The 15,946-nt window shown below is 41.3% G+C and overlaps 1 protein-coding gene across 4 annotated transcripts in view; it reads left to right on the plus strand.

Annotated features, from left to right (window-relative positions):
- The window catches only part of AUH (AU RNA binding methylglutaconyl-CoA hydratase), an 80,492-nt gene that overhangs the window by 37,509 nt on the left and 27,037 nt on the right, over nucleotides 1-15,946 (plus strand). The gene's annotated exons all lie outside the window — the stretch shown is intronic.

Here is a 15,946-nt window from a genome sequence, read left to right on the forward strand (position 1 = left end):
ACTAACTTTTTTGCACATAAAATCTCTTGGATTTGGCCTAAGTTAGACTCTACCGTTACTTCAGAATCAATGTTAGGGGTGTCCAGTAACTCCTCTTATTTGTTTAGAATGGATCAGTTTCAATTTGTGACTCCTGAGGATGTGGACAAGCTTACTGGTGATGTACCACCTGTGCTCTGGATCCATGCCCCAACATGGCTTATATCATCTAGTAGAGATGCTGTTAGAGATGACCTGTTTGATATTATAAATGCTGCACTAGGGGAGGGCAGAATGCCTCCAAGTTTGAAGGAGGCAATTGTGAGACCTTTATTTAAGAAGCCTGTCCTAGAGCCCTCAGTGATGGATAATTATAGGCTGGTTGCCAACCTCGGTTGGTTGGGCAAGGTGATTGAGAGGGTGGTGGCTGATCAACTCCAGGTAGTTTTGGAGAATACTGATTTTCTAGATGCATTTCGAACTAGCTGTAGAGCAAGCTATGGGGTTGAGTCAGCCTTTGGTTGGCCTGATGATCTGTAACAAGGAATCATCAGAGGGAGTGTGACTCTGCTGGTTCTTTTGGATCTCTCTGTGGCTTTCAGTACCTTCAACCATGGTATCCTTCTGAATCATCTGAGGGATTTGGGAATGGGGTACTGCTATGCATCATCATGGGATTCCCAGATGATGTTGACTACAACTCCCGTAATACCCAGCCAAAGGCCATTGCAGCTGGGGATGCTGGGAGTTGTAGTCAACATCATCTGGGAATCCCTGTTAGAGGAAACAGTGCTATGCAGTGGTTATGTTCCTATCTCTTGGGCAGATTTTAGATGGTGTCAATTGGGGATAATTGCTCTCTGAAATGAGAACTCATGGCTCTATCCTATCTCTGCTGCTTTTTAACAACTACATGAAACTGCTGGGTGAGATCATCGCGATTTGAAGCAGGGTGTTATCAATATGCTGATAACACCCAAATCTATTTCTCCATGACATCATCATCAGGAAATGACATAGCTCCCCTAAATGATGCAACTCGTGTTTTTCAGCTAGAATTGAAAAAAAGTGGCATTAGTGCGAGATCTTGATCACTGATATCTGTGAATGCAATATGCCTGTGCATGTTTACTCTGAAGTAAATCTCACTCAACAAGGCTTGCTCTCAAGTAACTGGCCATAGGAATGTAGCCTAGGATTTGTTGATAATGAACAGGTCTAATGGCCATTTAACTAATTTCCTTAAAAACAGTTCCAACATTTGCCATGTACTGCAGACACCTGCAGACTAGGTGTCCTTTTGTAGAGATGTGCAGAACATTCCAATCTCAAAACATTGTGCCTTGAAACAAGCAGTTTCTAGTGTTGCAAGCTGAGAACAGAATGCCTTTCAAATGAAGGGCTTGTTCCAAGCTTGGAATGGAACTACCATGTTCAGACTAGGAAAGTTCCAGATGTTCCAAGTACCATTATGGAATCCAAATTGGCATTCTTCTGGTCTCTGCGCATGTGCGGAAGCCATTTGCCTGGTCAGCACCACCACACAAATGTCTGCAGCACTTGCACAGATGCCAGAAGAGCACCATTTTGGAATCTAAAATGGCACTCAGAACATTCTGACTCTGAACGGGATCATTCCATTGGAACAACCGGCCCAACTGGTTGTTCCGATGGAACAGTCTGGGTATTTTGTGTTCCATTCCAAGCTTGGAATGGAACACAAAATCTGTTTCATGCACATCCTTATCCTTTTGAGGCAGTTTGCTCTGCAGACATCCTAGAGTACCTAGTTCACTTATGAAGTGTTGTGCTAAGAACAATTATTCATGAAGTAAGCCAGACAAGATGTTTTACTGTATTTTGAATAAATTAACAAATTGCTTAACAGCAAAAATATTTCAGTCTGCAATTATGTTTGGGCTAGTAATAGGTTTCACACCCTTATATGCCTTGATCCCAGTACAGGTGTGTGTGTGTGTGTGTGTGTGTGTGTGTGTGTGTGTGTATGCTGCTAGCTCTCATTTTTAAAACTATGTTTCTAATAAAGGCATAGTTCTTGAGATATGTTTGCAGCTGTTGTACATGTCCATGCTTGATGTGCATCTGAAGGGAAACCAAGGCAATTTTAATCAAAACTTAGGTTGAGTACTGATTTTGTTGGTTGTTCTGCCTCTGCAAAAATGGATTTAGAGCAATTATTTTAATCACCATTCAGGTTGGCTTTAAAATAAAAAATGAAATTGTTATAGAAAACTGTTCTAAATCAACTATCATAACTAAAACAGATTAGTTACAAATGAACTATTATAACTAATGCTTATAAATTAAAAATTTTCTTAACTGAGACAGACTTACACTGAAGATAAAAATGAAAACATAACTAGCTTTCTAAGAATAACTTCATAGGTCTGCCTTTTTTGTTTGTTTGTTTGTTTAAGTGATCAGTTAGAGTAGGAAGCTTTTTCTTCTAGGTCAAAATTCTGTTTGCAGAATTCAGATATTCTCCTGTGTTAAGCTTTTCAGCTAATCTATTCTCACAGGATCATTAGCCACACTTGCCCCATCTCAGTTAAAATAAGTCACTGGTTTGGGGCAGTAGTCGAAATTATGAGATTTGTTTGGTCAATACATAAACAGTAATAAAAATAGTGATGCACCATCAGCAAGGCCACTTCTAATTTCAAAAAATTTCAAGTGCCCTGAAATGAATTTAACCATTGACCTATTACTAACTATAGTTCATTGCCAGTGTACAAAGATACAAAAATGTCTGGAAATAATAATAATTCGAGAATTAGTTACCAGTTTTTTGTGCTTGATTGTGATCAACAGGTCTCTGGCAGCTCATCAAAATCCCTTAGTTATATGTGTAGAGCAAAATACATTTAGTTGAATAATGCCATGCGCTTGCTGAGGCTGTTCTCACAAGAGCCAAGACTGGGCTAAGACGGCCAAGCCCAGGCTTCGGTGCCTGTGAGAGCTCCTGGGAATCCATATGGATCCCAATGGTGCCGCTGTGGCAAACTCACTTATGCGAGCACACCCTTAACTCAGGCTAACTGCTCGTGTGTGAGTGTCGGCTGCTCCCAGCCAGCGCTGGCACAGGAGCAGGCTCCCAGTCGTCAGCAGGGGGAGCCCCACAATGCACTGCACATTCACATGGTGCTTTGTGGGATTTCCTGGGGCTGGGATGATGCGTCCTGACTTTTGCAGTACCTGGGGCAGCAACAGACCATCTGGACATGTAATCCACACACCCAGCAACATCTTCGTAATCATCTGCTGCGGGGACGGTAAGGTTATGCAGCCGCCTTATCTCCCACCCTCCCAAATAGTTGTGTGAATGGGTCCGTTATGTATATTGGATGAGCATTCTTAATGCTTTTAAAAGTATTGTTGATGAAGTATTGTTATTGGATGTCCATATATGTCTGTTACGTAATTGTGTATTTGAAAACTGGTTGCTTTAATTGCCTTGGGTTCTTCAGTACTCGTATTTATCAACATGGCATATGCTTTCCGTATTTGTAATAAAATATCAAGAGTGGTGCTTTAGAAGTGTCTTGATAAAAATAACATGTGGTATTTGAGCTGTGGGCAGTTTACTTTTCCCCAGTTCATTGATTTTTGTTTACGTATTTGAAAATATATTCTTCTTCTTTCTTTTGTCTTTTAACTGAGATGGAGTAATTAGCTTATAGATACGTGTTTCACTTTAGAAAGACATCTATTAAAAGCAGTCTACTTAATTAAATCACACATAGTTAAACTTAGGTTTACTTTTCTATTACTCTTCTGTCTGATTTTTTACTCAGCAGTGCAACTGTTTTTTTAGTTTGTTACTAAAAAAAACTAAGCTAAAAACTAAGCTTATATCTTCCTCTTAAACACACATGTACTTCTATTATAGAGGAACAGAAAGCACAATAGGAAGGCAACTTAATTGATGAATGTGATATAATCATACTTGGGATGAAGACTTCATCCCAAGAATGATTATATCACATTCCTCAGTTAAGTTGCCTTCCTATTGTGCTTTCTGTTCCTCTATAATAGAAGTACATGTGTGTTCAAGAGGAAGATATAAGCTAAATTGCATTTGTTTTGGATTGTTCTTTAAAGAAGTGAGCATCCCTATCAACACTATCCAAGTTTTCAGTGGTGTTGGAATAGATAGTGAGATGACCTGATAGTGTATCCTGGATGTCCTATAAGATGAGCGCTGCCATGGATATTGTCTAGTAGATGTGATGTTATCAATGAAAGAGGCACACTGTTGTGGTGGTTTCCATTAGTATAAGTTAGATTAGTATTACATGTAGTGTATTGGAATGACTGAATAACCTAATGTTCTATGGAACTGGAGATATTTAGTTTAAAATCACTTCAACTTCCTCCACTATCAGTTTAGTTCTGATATTGTTTGAGTTACTGTGCAGATTCCATGGCTGGTACGGACCATGTTGCCCTATAACACAGAATTCCATTCTTGTAACTACTGGTTATGGAGCTATAGTTTGACTACTTAAGAGTGTTTACAATTCTGCTGTTACTGTCTTTTTTGCATATCTTTAAACACAAACTTTACATCAACGAAAATCCCCATAATCCTCAGCAGTAACTAACAACTGTGGGCTTTGGAAGTTAGGAAGTTGCTTCATACTGAGTTCATCTAACTCAGTATTGTCTACACTGACTGGCAGCAGCTCTCCAAGATTTCAGGCAGGAGTCTTTCCCTGTCATAGTTGGGGTGCCAGGAATTGATCTTTGGATCTTGTGCAAGCAAAGCAGATGCTTGACCACTGAGCTGTGGTCCCATACCTTTGTTTGGATGTTACATACATTAACTGGCAAGAGACTGGCTGTGTTTTAAAGACTTGTAGTAGTCATTGTTCACATTTTATTAAAAAATCAAAATTAAACTTAGTTTTTAGAATTTAAACTAATGTACAAGTAAAGCAGTCCATAGAAGCTGCTGTGGATTGCTCAAGGTCCTGCTTGCACAGGATGGATATGTAAAGAACTCTTTACTGTAGTTCTAAGAGATTCATTGTTACATTTTTGAACTGAAGATATCAAATAAACGTTTGACTTAGTCCTGATAGTAATGGCATGCTTAAGATCTTCATTAAAGATTCCATGAGGGAGCAGAACGAGCTTTTGTACTAGCGAGTAAATGATGTCAACTATGGAGGAATTTGCATTGCTTCAACAAATAGAGATAGTTGTGTTGCTTTACTAAAGAATTTAGAAAGCCATTTTGAATTCAAGGGCCTACTGAATAGGCATTTATAAATCCCAATATTTGATTAATTGATTGATTAAGTAAGTGCCATCAAGTCAGTGTCAACTCTTAGCGACCACATAGATAGATTCTCTCCAGGATGATCTGTCAACTTGGCTTTTAAGGTCTCTCAGTGGTGCATTCATTGCTGTCGTAATCGAGTCCATCCACCTTGCTGCTGGTCGTTGTCTTCTCTTTCCTTCAACTTCTCACATCTTTATGGGAGAAGGGAGCTGGATTTTTGCATAATGTGTCCAGCGTATAATAGCTTGAGCCTGGTCATTTGTGCCTCGAGTGAAAATTCTGGATTGAATTTGTTCTATGATCCATTTGTTTGTTTTCCTGGCAGTCCATGATATCCTCAAAAGTCTTCTCCAGCACCAAAGTTCAAAAGCATCAATACTTTTTATATCTTGCTTCTTCAAAGTCCAGCTTTTGCATCTATAGAGTGTCACAGGGAAAACCATTGTCTGAACGAGTATAATCTTTATAGGTTTAGTCAAGTCACAGAATCTAAATATCCTTTCCAAGGCCTTCATTGCAACCCTATCAAGTGCTAGTCTGCAGCATATTTCTTGACTTCTGGATCCTTTACTATTGTTGGTTGATCCTAAAAGGCAGAAGCTATTTACCACTTCAGTGTCTTCATTATCAATTCTGAAGCTGGTTGCTGTACTCGTTGTCATTAGTTTAGTCTTCCTTACATTTAGTCGTGGTCCCATTTTTTCACTGTACTCCTTGACTTTCACTACTAGAGCTTGCAGATCATCTGCATTCCCAGCTATCAGAGTGGTGTCATCAGCGTAGCGCAGGTTATTGATGTTTCTTTCACCAACAAACCATGCTCATCTTCTTTCAATCCAGCTTCTCTCAGTATATGTTCAGCATATAAGTTGAATAAATAAGGAGAAAGTATACAGCCTTGTCTTACTTTTTTGTCGATCAGCAACCAGTCTGTTTCACCATGTTCCATCTAGACTGTGGCTTCCTGTCCTCTGTGTAGGTTTCTCATGAGAACAATGAGATGTTCTTGGACACCCATTTCCTTAAGGATATTCTACTACTTGACATGGCTGACACAATTAAAGGCTTTTCTGTAGTCAATGAAGCACATGTTGACTTCTTTTTGGTATTCTTCGGCTTTCTCAATTATCCAACATGCATCAGCAATGATATCTCTTGTTCCTTGACCTTTTCTGAAACCAGCTTGAACATCCGGCCTTTCCCTTTCCATGTAGGGCTCTTATCTGTGTTGGATGATCCTGAGCATTATTTTGCTAGCATATGAAATTAAGGATATTGTGTGATGGTTAGCCTGATCTGTTAAGTCTCCTTTCTTTGGTATGGGTATGCAGACTGACCTCTTCCAATCATGTGTCATTCTCCAAATTTGCTGGCATAGTTTGGTTAGAACTGTGACTGATTCTTCTTCTGTTGCCTGCCATATTTTTGTAGCTATTCCATCAATTCCTGTAGCCTTCTGACATGGTAATGACTGGAGTACTGATCTAACTTCACCTTCCCATACTAGAGGTTCTTGCAAGTAGGGAATATCTTCTAGAGTAACTTGGATGTTGACATCCCTGCTGTACAAATTTTTAGTATACCCCTTCCATCTCTGATCTCTGAATCAGTTACTATCTGTCCTTTTGGCATCCCTTAACATACCAATTTGAAGTTAGAACCTCCTTCTGAGTTCAGAGATTTTTTGGAAAACCTTCCTTGTTTTTCCATGTCTATTTCCATCCTCAAGGTCTTTACAGATGCCATTTTATTACTGCTCCTTGTCTCTTCTAACAGCTTTCTGAAATTCCCTATTAAGTTCCTTCCTGAGGTCTTTATCTACCTTAACTTTGTCTTCTTGCCTCTTCTTGGCAATTTCCACCATTTGTTCTGACATCCATTTTGCTTTCTTCTGTTTCTTGGTCTTTGGCAGTCCTTCTTCACATTTGTCCTTAGCAACTTTTTGATTTCATTCCACAGTTCCTCTGGCTCCCTATCAGTGAGGTTCAGAACTTCAAAGCGAACTTCCTGGTGTTCTCCTTGAAAATGGTGGGTACATTCTCAAGTTCATATCATGGAAACTGGATATCTTTGTTTTTCTGCTTCAGCTTGACTTGGAACTTGCACAAGAGCAGTTCGTGAGGTGTTCCACAATCTACCCCAGGCCACATCTTTGTTGTTATAACTGAACTCTTCCACCTCCTTGCACAAATATTGTAATCAGTTTGATTTCTGTGTATTCAATCTGGTGATGTCCATGTGTATAGGCGCCGCTTTGGTTTGAGGAATGTGTTAGCAATGAATAGAACATTGGATTAACAGAAACTACGTAAGTCATTCTCCTGCTTCATTTCTTTTTCATAGGCCGTACAGTCTGACTGTGTTTTTCCCTCTTTACCATTTCCAACTTTAGCATTCCAGTCTCCAACCACCAGCAGCACATCTTGCTTGCATGTTCTGTCAATTTCAGACTGAACTTGAGCATAAAACTCATCAACTTCCTCTTCGTCTGCATCAGTTGTTGGGACATAGACTTGAAAAACTGTCATGTTAAAGGGTTGTCCTCAAAATCCAATTGATATTAGTTGGTCACTGGCCTCATTGTACCCAAGTACTGTCATTCCTATATCCTTCCTGACTATGAAAGCAACACCGTTCCTTCTTTGTTTTTCATGTCCTGAGTAATAAACAGTATGATTTTCTGAGTGTCCAATTCCAGTCCATTTTAATTGGCTGATGCCCAAGATGTCAATCTGTGGTCGATTCATTTAATCTCTCACTGTGTTGAGCTTCCCCATATTCATGCTTCTTATGTTCCACGTTCTCATTGCAATTCTGTTTTTGCGGCTTTTAATTTTCTTTTCCTGCATGGCAACATCCAGCCGCTAGGCATCCAAAAGGCTTTAGCCCAGTAGTTCCCAAACTGCAGGCCTCCAGATGTTGCTGAACTACAACTCCCATCAGCCCCAACTATTAATTGTGGCTGGGGATGATGGGAGTTGTAGTTCAGCAACATCTGGAAGTTCCCAGTTTGGGAACCACTGCTTTAGCCTAACCGTGCCATAAACGCCATGAGTGTTCTGAGAGATCTTCCGCTCATACTCAGTAGCATGTTGAGTACCATCTGACCTGAGGGGCTCTATCTGACACTACATCAACAATCATTCTATCTTGTCTATCCATGTGGTTTTCTTGGTAAAATACAGGAGTGGTTTACCATTGCCTTCTCTCACGTAGTATGACATGATGCCTTTGTCATTGTTGCTAAAGTGACCATCATTCTTATATCACTCCTGCCTAATATAGGTGCCTGTCTGCTTTAGCTGAGCAGCTGGGATGACCTTCACGCCTTAGGTGACCCTACTGGGAGTAAACCTCCTGGCATGCTTTGCTCATCTCTCCCTGGAACACACACACACACCCTGCCGCCACAATGAGGCAGCATAGCAGGACTTGGGGTGGAGGGATCTCAATATATGGCTAGTTAAATTAGAGGAAATTAAATTAGAGGAAATTAAATTTTCAAACTCCTTAATCCAGTTTTTGTCCATTGGGTTAAACAATTCTGGTTAATGCTCTGGTATGTGGAGTGCAGCCAGAACAAAAATAATTTATATTCCGCTTTTCAACAAAAGTTTCTAAATAGGTTTACATAGAGAAATAATAAATACATAAAGATTGATCCCTGTCTCCAAAGGGCTCACAATAAAAAACAAAACATAAGACACCAGCAACAGTTACTGGAGGGCTACTGTGCTGCGGGTGGATAGGGCCAGTTGCTCTTCCCCCCTAAATTGAAACTCGCCACTTTTAAAAGGTGCCCAGTTAGCTGGGAAAGTAGAATTTGAATCTCTCTCTCTCTCTCTCTGCAATAGTGACATTGTCTTGAACCATTTGCAAAGCAGTCTCATTAGTACAAACATCTGATTTATATTTGAATAATTAATATCACTCATCTAGATTGCAACACAAACTAGCAATGGTGTAACAGTGGTGGTCATTTTCATTTCAGTAACTTCCAGAATGTATATGAAAGTCAAATGGTTTCCAAGAACGAACTAACTTTGAATGCCAGTTTCAAGAACACATTAAATATTTCCATATGCATAGCACTCTCTTCCTCTTTCTGCTAGTGCCTCTCTTCCTTCCCTTATGAACTGACTGGCTTGATGGCACTGCCTCCTAGCCTCACATGTCCATGAGTCATCTGCCAGATGACTCTTAAGTTGCACTCTTAAGTTAATAAGACTACAAGGAGATGTTACATTGATTGCTAATTTCATTTATCATATTCACATTTGTGAGGTTCTGCTATAAAATATTGCTGGATATTTCGATGTCTTTCTAAATACCTTTTTGTGTTCCATGACTATGTGGTTTTTGTTCTTGTATGTTTCAACTTCTGTGTCAATTTGCGGTTTCTTTCTTGGAGAACAGTTGAAACACTTCAAAATACATTTCTTATATACATTTACAAAATCTGCATGTAAGGTCTAACCTTATGAAGGAATTAGTACACAGATATTTATATAATCAGCAGTTCCTTCATTAGATATGGACAATGTAAAATAAGTGTCATTGCCCTTTTATTTTAATTAGCAGTGTGCACTGTATCCCCAGTAGTATTGCACATTGTGTGTGTGTGTGTGTGTGTGTGTGTGTGAGAGAGAGAGAGAGAGAGAGAGAGTGTGTGTGTGTGTGTGTGTGTGTGTGTGTAGAGGATAGGGTGGGTGGGATGATACTACTGATATAGAGGAAAGTATGCATTGGACTTCTCGCCAGTCAGCTATCTTGTATGGGGCTGCTATTTGTGTCCCACATACTTTTAAGCAAATGGAGATGGTTCATTCAAAGTTCTTGTGTGCTTTATTCTCAGCTCCTAGATGAATGTGTGCCCATGTCATTCTAAGCCTGGAGGCTGGGCTTTCAAGAGTGGAGGCCAGGCTTTGGATGTATGTATTTAACTTCTAGATTAAAATCATTCTCCCCCAAAGGACTAGTCTCCTTCATTTTGGAAGATGGCTTCTGATCTAGTTGGTGTAAACAACTCTGAGATATGCTGGGCAAGCTCGGATTCTCTCCTCAATTTTTAATGCCTCTGGGTCCTGATGCTTCCAAAGGGCTTATAAAACAATGTATAGCAGACATTGAAAAGCAGAGCAATTTGGCATGAATCTCTGCAAGAAACTTCCTTTGTAGTTTTACAAACTACCCTAAACTAGTCCATTACTTAATGAGTTTAACTATCCCAGTGAAGGGCCTTCTCTTAATGCACTTCCATTAGCTGTATTGGAGGGTAGGTATCATAAAATCCCTATCACTAACCGGATCTGTCTTTATGGCCAAAGCGTTGAGACTGTGATGCATGTCTTTTTATATTGTTTTATAGGGATAGTCATATCTCCCTTTCCTCCCCTCTCTTATTAAATATCCCTGTTAGAACAGATGATGGATATGCATCCTTTTTGGATGTTTGTCTGTCTCAGTCAGCTATCTTGTCATGCTTTAGCTCCTGCTAATGTCTCTGCAAGCTCTACAGGGATGAAAAGAATGTGAGAATGGCCCATCTTGTGAAAGTATTTGCTACACACTGTCATGGGAGAGAGCTGTTGCCAAACACCTGCTATCTCCTGGACTGTCACCTCTAACTTTTACAGGAGTCTCTACCGACTTGACAGGGACTGCAAAAGTGTGGGAGTAGCTATATAGTTTCTGCTGTGTAGCATAACAAGCCGAAGAAAAGTGAAAGGGATTCTATATCTATTTGTGCCACAAATGAACATCAGTGTTTACTTTGGCTATCCTCCTCAAAAGGTGTTCCTCTAGGAAGAGAAAAGAAGTCACAAATCACATTAATGTATGAGATGAAGAAAATTGACATATCTGCTCCTCCAAGGAAAATGGCCACTCAACCGAGCCAGGCACAATGGAAGAGTGTATTCTTCACCCCCTTTAGGCTTTCAGGCTGAATCACTGAACAGTAGTGATTCCTTAGTCTTCAATAAGGCTGGTGGTAAAGATAGCAAAGGCTTCCCCTGGCCTTTGTAGCACTTCAGGTGGTCTAAAGTTAAGGGTGGGAGGTTGTGCCATTAGGAAATTTTCTAATGTGGCTTTTTTGTGAGAATAACTCAGCTGCTGTTTTTATATTAAGTGCTTGGTGGCTTGCTTTTAGTATGACTGGTTTTAGTAATATAGTGATATAGTATAGAGGGTTTGGGTGCTTAGAAGATCTTGAGTATGGTGAATAGAATATGTTTCCAGTGTCTTTGTAGGATTGTCGGAATTACATTTTGGGCTGTCTGAAAATGAAAACCATAAAAAGAGATTGTGGTTGAGAGCAACAGGGTGAACTTAGATTGGTCTAGTCCAGTGGTGGCTACTGCCATCTGGGGCAGGGCGCAAGGATACCAATTGCAAAAACATCACAGTGAATGTTACACATGAGTAAAACCGATTATTTCCAGTGGGCCTACTCATGGGCAACAGTTGCTTTTTTTTTTTTTTTGAGCCACTCAAATCTAGCAGCAGCCAGCACCGCTTCCACACACCCCAAAACAGCCCATGGCTGGTACATGTGCACTTGTCTCTTTTGCCCTTTTATGTCTAATCCGGGGAGGCGGTGATGCAGGGTGCCCAAAGCAATGAGGTGAGGGAATAGGCTTGATCAGCAGGCTATTCCCTCCAGTGGCAGAGTGGGGGAGGAAGCTGGAGCAGCTGGAGGAGGAAGCAGGAAGTTCACTGCTTCTCAGCAGATCGGCTGGGCTGCCTCTTTTCTACCCTGACTTCTTGTTGTTTTTTAAACTACCCACAGAGTGTTTCCTTTTCTATCCTTTTTTTGGTGGTGGTGGGGCAGCCCCCCTGCCCTGCCCTTACTGACTGGCTGCCACTGGTCTAGTCTACTTAATTGAGGCTGTTGACTTTATTTAGTTAGTTTATTTGTATACCACCTCAAACTCACACCTCAGCACAGTTTATGACATAAAACAAATTAGAACTATTTAAAACCACAATCTATATATTTAATTCTCTTACGGCCACTCACGTAGGAAACTGTGTCTGGATGCGTCTGGATGCCTTGAACCATTGCCTTGGAGGGAGCGGCAGCGAGGGAGGGAAGCGAGAATCAGCAGACTCGGGGGAATGGATGAAGAAAGGAGGAAAGGCAGAGGGGAAAGGAGGAAGAAGGGCAGAGTTGAGGGAAAGGAGGAAATGGAGGAGGCAGCAGCCTGGCCCAGGGAGGTGACTGGGCCTCCAGGAGGAGGAGGAGCCGGCGGCAGTAGAACCGTGCCGCCGAGAGCAGCTCGTCTAGGCAGGAGGCAGAGCCGCATCCAGCCGGGAAGGAAAGCGCTGCCGGCGGCCGGGGACAAAAGAGAGCAACCCGTCAACGGCCATGGTGGGGAGGTGGCAACGGCAGAAATGGAGGTGGTGGCCCGGCCTGGCCCGAGAATGTGGGCGGTGGAGCCACTCCTGGCTGGGAAGGAAAGCATTGCTGGCAGCCGGGTACGAAAAGCTGAGAAGACGAGGGCAGGAGAGACTGGGGCAGAAGGCAGGGGGGAATCGCCAGCCCCAAAGAGTGCACAGATGCTGTGTGCAGGTTCAGCTAGTTCTAGTTAAAAGGCTTGGGTAAATAACTGCAGACACACTCATCTTTTTAAAAACTGTCCGAGTGAGGCTCTTATTTCAACAAGGAGCACATTGTTCTTGGGGCTCATACCTAACTGAATAATGTCAGATAGTGATCAGTATTCTAGATTCTTTGTTTAATTTAGGTATTCAGAACAGCAACAGTTCAGTGGGCAACATTCTGCACAGTCTCCTGTTGATACTAAAGGCCTGGTGGGGCTGTTGCACAACTTCAAAGTGCACAACAGTTTAGCATGTTTCTGATTTAGATTATGAAGACTGCGTGAGGTTGCACTTGGGCTCGCATCATGGCCCTGCAGAGCATCCTCATACACATGCTTTGTTAGGATGTCAGCCAGTGTTCTGTACATTATGGTGGTGGTGTAATTTCTCATGAATCACCATACAAACTTTAACATGTTAAGGTTTTTCTTAACAAGTAAGGTTTCTCTTGTCCAACTAATTTTCCATTAATCTGGACAACTCTGAGAAATTATTGTTCAAAAGTCAATGAAATGAGTCATGTCTACCAAGGATTTATCTTCCACAACTTTTTTTATTAAAGGGAATCATGCTGATTCACATCTAGATTTCCCCACTCATCTTCACTTTTGGAACATGTAATAAATGTGTAGCATTGCTGTGGTCTTGAACCCAATTCTTGTACCATTTTGAAGTCTTGAATATGAAAGAGCTGATAAAAGAAAAAAGAATTTAGCAGTATATCTTATTTGTAACTATGTCTACTGTGATATGAGATGATTGATAGTAGTTTCCTTATTAACCAAGGATGTGCAGAAGTTGGGCTTTCGTTATGAAATCAAAGACAAATGAAAATAACTTTGAAATGTCATATGGCTCTGAGGTAAATTAAAATAAGTGTAATCATTAAATATTGAAAAGCTGAATGGGAAGCATCCTTTACTCGCTGTATATTTGAGAAATCCAATGCTTACTTATTGTATATTTGAGAAATCTTGACTTCTCTCTTGGTACCGTATATCCCTGAAGAAAGATGTGCAGTTCTTCTCCAGTGTCAAGTTAAGGAAAAGGAAAGCATACTAAATGCCCTAACCGAAAACCAATATTAAAGGCAGTTTTGAGTCTGATACGAAGGAGTTGTTGTTAATAAAGGTTCATATTTTAACGTTTTGTTCCTATGTATGTATATTTTCCTTCTTACATCACTGACTGTCGTAGCATTATTGGCTGAAACATTTATTTTCAATAATATACAGTTTATTTATTTATTATGTATTTATTACATTTATAAACCACCCCATCCAGAGGCTCTGGGTGTACAACAACTTTTTAAAAAGACATAAAACCCACAATTCAAACACAGTGTTAAAAACAATATAAAAACAATTCAAAAACAATTAAAAACCATTTAAAACCAATTAAAATACTTTTAAAAAACAACAACAATTTACAAGCCTTGGAAAGCCAGGCCAAACAAATAGGTTTTTAGGGCTCTCTTAAAGGCCGACAGCGAGCCTAAACTGCAGACATCTGCCAGGAGTGCATTCCACAGACCAGGAGCATCTACAGAAAAGGCCCGGTTTCGAGTCACCACCAGATGTACCAGTGGTAACTGAAGACAGACCTCTCCAGATGACCTCAACAAGCAATGGGGATCATACCGAGGAAGGCACTCTCTAAGGTAACATGGACCCAAGCCGTTCAGAGCTTTAAGGGTAATAACCAGCACTTTGTATTTCGCCTGGAAACATATCGGCAGCCAGTGCAGCAGTTTTAAGACAGGCATAATATGGTCTCTCCGGGTTACTCCAGAGTCCAGTCTGGCTGCTGCATTTTGAACTAACTGAAATTTCCGAACTACATACAAAGGCAGCCCCACATAGAGCGCATTGCAGTAGTCGAGCCTGGAGGTTACCAGCTGATGCACCACTGTTTTGAGATCATTCTCTTCAAGGAATGGATGCAGCTGTCGAATCAGCCAAAGCTGATAGAAAGCACTCCTGGCCATAGTCTCCACCTGAGATACCATGTTGAGGCCTGTATCCAAGAGCACTCCCAAGCTGTGTACCTGTTCCTTCTGGGGGAGTGTAACCCCATCCAGCACAGGAAGATCTAACTCATTCCTGAAATTCCGACCCCCCACAATGAGCACCTCCGTCTTGCTTGGATTCAGCTTCAATTTGTTATCCCTCATCCAGCTCATTACTGCCTGTAGGCAGGCATTTAGGGAGTGAATGCCATTTCCTCATGATGACAATGACGATGATAAGGAGAAACAGATTTGGGTGTCATCAGCATACTAATAACACCCTGCACCAAATCTCCTGATGACCTCACCCAGTGGTTTCATGTAAATATTAAAAAGCATTGGTGACAGAGTGGAGCCCTGAGGGACTCCATATAATAGCTCCCATTTTAAAGAGGAACTGCCACCAAGCTCCACCATCTGGAATGTGCCTGAGAGATAGGAGCGGAACCACTGCAAAGCAGTGCCTCCTATTCCCAATTCCCCCAGGTGATCCAGAAGGATACGATGGTCTATGGTATCGAACGCCGCTGAGAGATCCAAAATCACCAACAGAGTTACACTCCCTTTGTCGATTCCCTGGTAAAAGTCATCCATCAGGCTGACCAAGGCAGATTCAATCCCATATCCCACTCTAAAGCCAGTTTGAAATGGGTCTACATAATCGGTTTCCTCCAAAAACCCCTGGAGCTGGTTAGCCACCACTCTCAATCGCCTTGCCCAACCATGGGAGATTGGAGACTGGCCTATAACTCTCCATCACTGAGGGATCTAGGGAAGGCTTCTTAAGAAGTGGTCTAATCATTGCCTCCTTCAAACAAGGAGGCATCCTATCCTCCCTCAGCGATGAGTTAATGATATTAACTAGATAAAAGCAGCCAAGTCGGGCAAGGATCCAGAGAGCAAGTGGTAGGCCGCACCGCCCCAAGCAGCTTGTCCACGTTATCAGGCATCACAGATTGAAACTGATCCAATCTAATACTGCAAGAGGGATTGCTGGACACCACCTTAATAGACTCTGCAGAAACAATTGACATGTATGTTAGGCA

This window comes from Hemicordylus capensis, chromosome 2, assembly GCF_027244095.1.
Source record: "Hemicordylus capensis ecotype Gifberg chromosome 2, rHemCap1.1.pri, whole genome shotgun sequence".
In the NCBI taxonomy this organism is placed as follows: domain Eukaryota; kingdom Metazoa; phylum Chordata; class Lepidosauria; order Squamata; family Cordylidae; genus Hemicordylus; species Hemicordylus capensis.